Source organism: Pteropus medius, unplaced genomic scaffold, assembly GCF_902729225.1.
Source record: "Pteropus medius unplaced genomic scaffold, Ma_sr-lr_union100, whole genome shotgun sequence".
NCBI classification, from domain to species: Eukaryota; Metazoa; Chordata; class Mammalia; order Chiroptera; family Pteropodidae; genus Pteropus; species Pteropus medius.
This window is the reverse complement of record NW_024341754.1, coordinates 293,633-298,034: the sequence shown is the minus strand read 5'-3', so window position 1 is coordinate 298,034 and position 4,402 is coordinate 293,633.

The following is a 4,402-nucleotide window of genomic DNA, read 5'->3' as shown; positions in this document are numbered from 1 at the left end:
GTGGGAACTTCCTGGGGCTGGAGAAAGGCATTTCTAGCATACCCTTGGGCTTCTCACCCCATTTCCTGTGAAGATAGAGTCCCTCAAAGTGGGAGCTCTGAGGGCTGACCACAGAGCCCCCCACCCCGGGAATCCCACCTGGGTTCAGAGAGTGTTTGTCTGTCCTTGGAGCCCTGATCCTTTTATAGCCCACTGCCCCCTCCCCCTGCCTAAATTTGGAGTCTCTTCCGGAGGGACCCTCCCTCCCACCTCTTTCCCCTGCCAGCTCCTCCTCTCTTGATCCTTTGGCTCTAGAGGTGACAGGAGGACAACAGGGCCTCCAGATTTGCCCATGAAAGGTCTGTTGCCCTAGCCCCTCCGGCTCCAGGGCCTTTTTTTAGTTCTTGGGCACATTCCTCCTCTCCACAGGACTGATGGGCAGATAGTGGGAAGACAGGACCTTCTCACACCACCTCCCCCGCCCCGCCAGGCCCTTACCTTGGTTATTTTTAACCTGAAGGGTGAGTTGAGCACACTGGGTGAGGGTCACCTTCTCCTACAAGCCAGATGTTTATCCCCTACCCCCCAACCATGGCTTGCCTTCCATCTTCCCCACCCCCTCCTTTCCACTGTGGCCTGTGTCCTCACACAGCCCCAGGCTGGAAGCATCTCCCACTATTGGACCTGGAGTCCCACAGTGCTAGGGACTGGGAGCTGGAGCCAGGATGCCCAGGGAGGGGGCCTAGTGTTCAGCTCCATGACTCCGTTTCGCTTTGTTAGGAAAAGAATTTCTGTGCTGCCCTCTGTCAGTGCAAAGGCCATGTCTGGTTTCCTCCAGTTCCCTAACTCTCCAAGCAGGTGTCCTCCTGGGGACCGGAGGCTGTGCTGCCTTGGGATCACATCTGGAGCTCCCAGCTCCTCCCCTGATGCTCCTGATACAGGGGCCGACCTCTCAAACAGGGGACGGGGTTTCCCCATGCCTCCATGGCAGATCTGCACTCAGATCCACAGTCCAGTGCCCTTGTACCGACTTGACCACCCTACGTCCACACCCGTTTTTAGCCCCACACGTGCAGATTTTTCACACTTAAACGCTTAAGCGTATAGATTTTCCAGCTTGCTGTTATGCACACTGATACACACATTTACACACCCACATTTGCGCACATAAACTTTTCCCCTCCCACTGCCATCCTCTGCTCCTGGTAAGGGGCAGCATGGGGATGGGGAGAGGCAGGAAGTATTAATCCCCGGGCCTGTGGGAAGAGGGGTGGGGGTGGGGGCTACTCCATTCTTCTCTGGGCTGCCAGAGGGTGCAGGTGCTGCCGAGGCTGGCTGGGGCCTGGCAGGCCTGGGGATTTACACCAGCTGGGCCCTAGGCTCGGCTGTCATGCGTGAATCGGGGGTAGGGCTTTGCATTCTTCTCCTCACTGCCCAGGTAGAACTCTGGTGTTCCCTCCCAACCCTCCTGGGGTTTATACTCACATGCCCTTCTTCATGGGTGTTCCCAAGCACCCCAGGCCCTCAAGGCCCCCTTCCCCAGACTCCACCGATGCTACCTCTCAGAGGCAGTAGGTGTCAGGTCTTCAGTGGCCGTGCTGTTATGACTAAATGGACATTGTGTTCAGGAAACAAAGCCAGACTCCCCTGCTCTGGCTTTTCCCCACACCCTCACACCCAAGAACACTCCTCAGCTCCCCCCTCGCTATCTACTGTCACCTCTCATTATAGCTCTAGAGTGTGGAGATGGGTAAGACAGACAGGGGTCAGCTTCTTCGGGCAAGAGAGCTTTCCATTAAATATGTTGTTTCTCCCTCAAGGTCCCCAACTCCCTAGGACCCTCCATTGCCCCATTATTGGACTCGGGAATACACATCTATCTCCAGAGGACTCGTACCCTATATCCAGTGTCCTTGGGGGGAACTGAGTCAAGCCCACATTCCTGTCTCCTGCAGGTGCATATGACAAATCATTGCCCCAGGGGATACGAGCCACCTGTCCCCAGCTCTGGGTTACTTGAGGTCCCAGTGTGCAACGTGAGGGTTTAGCTGGTGGCCCAGTGCGTCACTGCCTGGTTTCCATTGCCATGGGGACATGATAAGGGGCTGAGAACACCAGGTCAGTCTGGGTCAGGTCCAGGTGACAAAGACAAGGCTTTGTCCTCAGGGAACCCTATGTTCTGAACGGGCCAGACTCGTGTAGGTCAAGTGGGGTGAGGGGTGGCAGGCATTTCTCATTGTCTCCTATGGAAAGAGGAGGAGGGAAGGGGCTAACTTGGTTCCAGGACTCTGCCCCTTTTCTGGTTTGGTTTGCCCTCCTCGTCCTTTCCTAGGCCCGTCTACTTCCCTGGCTCTCACATCCAAACTTGTTCTCCATCCTTCCTCAGCTGCCTCCCAAAGCAGCTCCTCGTTCTGCTGGAAGTCCTGGAGTGTGAGGGCACAGGAAGGAGACTCCTCCTACAGGTGAGCGAACAAGGAGGCAGGGCCAGCCTCCTTGGCACCAGGTCGCCTCTCTTTGCTTGGCTCTTTGTATCTCTGTCTGTCTCTAGGTCTGACCTCCCTTTCTCTCTGCCTGGTTCTCTTTCTCAAAGTCGGACTTGTCCTCTGATTCTCCCTGGCGCCGTGTTTTTTCCCATCTCAGAGTCTGACATGCCAACATTTCTAGGAGCCTCTGCTTTCTCTAAGCCTGACTTCTGCTTGCCCTCTGCCCGTCTCATCTCTGCTTCCACGTTTTGCCCCGGGGTCTTTGTCAACCTCTCTCTAATCTCACTGTTCTTGGCTTTCCTGATTTTCCTTGCATCTGAAGGTGACTCAGGATTCTTTCTTTTGCTCAGGATCATCCCCCTAAGCTCTTCTGGCTCCTTTAACCAAGACTCACCCTCCTTTTCTCCACCCTCCACCCCTTCTCAGCACACTCTTTTCCTGTGGCTCAGCTGCCCGTCCTCTCTACACTCACTGTCACCCGCCACTCTCTCAGCATCCAGAGCTTCTGCTCCATCTTCTGCCCTGGGAGCTTAGGTTCTCTGGGTGTCCCCTGTATCTCCCTCTCCAAGTGTGTCCCTCTCTTTTCTCTACTGATCTCCCCATTGCTCTCCAAGTCCTTCCTAGGAAGGGGAGCGGTCCTAGGGTTGGGAGAAGGAAGAAGGAGGGTGTGAGGAGGAAGGTGGGATGGCCTGTCGATCTTTTCTCCTCGCTCCCTGTATCTTTTCTTTCTGTTGGTTTCCCTGGTCACCTTGTCCCCCAGTTTCCTGAGCTCCCCTCTCTCCACTGCCACACTCCTCAGGTCTCTCCTTCTTTCTTCCCTATTCCCTTTCTCCCTCTCCCTTGCCCTTCTGTTTTCTAATACTGGCATCCCTTCTTGCTGGGACAGACCCTCACTCTGGCTGCTGCATTAAGAGCTCAGAGCTCAGAGTGGAAGACGGAGCAGGAGCTTGGCTGACAGTGGCTGTGTGGGGTGGGGTGGGGGTGGGGGGTAGGGAAGATTCAGTCCCAGGGTGAACCAGAGCTTCAGGAGTCCTAGCGGGAGGCTGACAGTCCCGGTACCTCCCAAGCCCCTGCACTCCAGGGCCCACAGTCCCAGGCCTTTGCTGAGTAGCCCAGGAGTGGCAGTGACTCCAGGGTCAGCTGGGCTTGTTTAGTTGAAGGGGGACTTGCTCCTTCTTCCCAGCCCTCTAGCGACCCATCCTCTCCTGCTCTTCCCCAGAGTCCTGTTTGCACATGACTATCCCTAGTCCCTCGTCTGCCTGCCTCCCCTTGAGATAGCCTGCTATAAATGAGCTGAAGATCCCCCATCTTCCCGCTTAGATGAGGAAAGTCTTAGGAACAGAGTTACAGTGGGGAGAAAGAAGGAGCACCCTGGATGGAGGGGTCCAGGCCATAGGAGGAGAGGAGGAGATGAAGGTGTGCTGAGGGTACACTTCTGGTTTGGTGGGGAGAGGGGTGCTGGCCTCTAGGGGTGGCTAGAGAGAGTGGTAACTGGTCTGGAAGGGTTGTGCCCCCCTCAACTGGGTCACACCGCAGAGGACACCCCTACACAATATACCTCCTCCCTACGGCCCAGCCCCAGTGTTGTGGGTGGTAGTGGGGCAGCATTGATCAGAGCTGAGGTGTACGTTCCTAGCACATGTGCTTATGTGCTCTAGGTGAGCCTTAAGTGTTTCCCTAAATCTTCTTTAACCCTGAGTGTCTCTGGGCCAGGGAGAGGGCTAGGAGGAGAGGCGTCAGCTGCTGAGCAGGAGGTGAAGGGGAGCATGGGGTGCCGCACCGGGGATGCTCAGAGCCTCACAGGCTCCCCAGGGAGGACTCCTTGGTCTGGCTTGTGAAGCTGCCCTTGTCCCTCTGGAACCCACCATCCCTCGTCCCCGCGTCCCTCCCCCGTGTCTGCATCCCCATATTCCTGTGGCAGGCAGTGAAGAAGAGCCCAG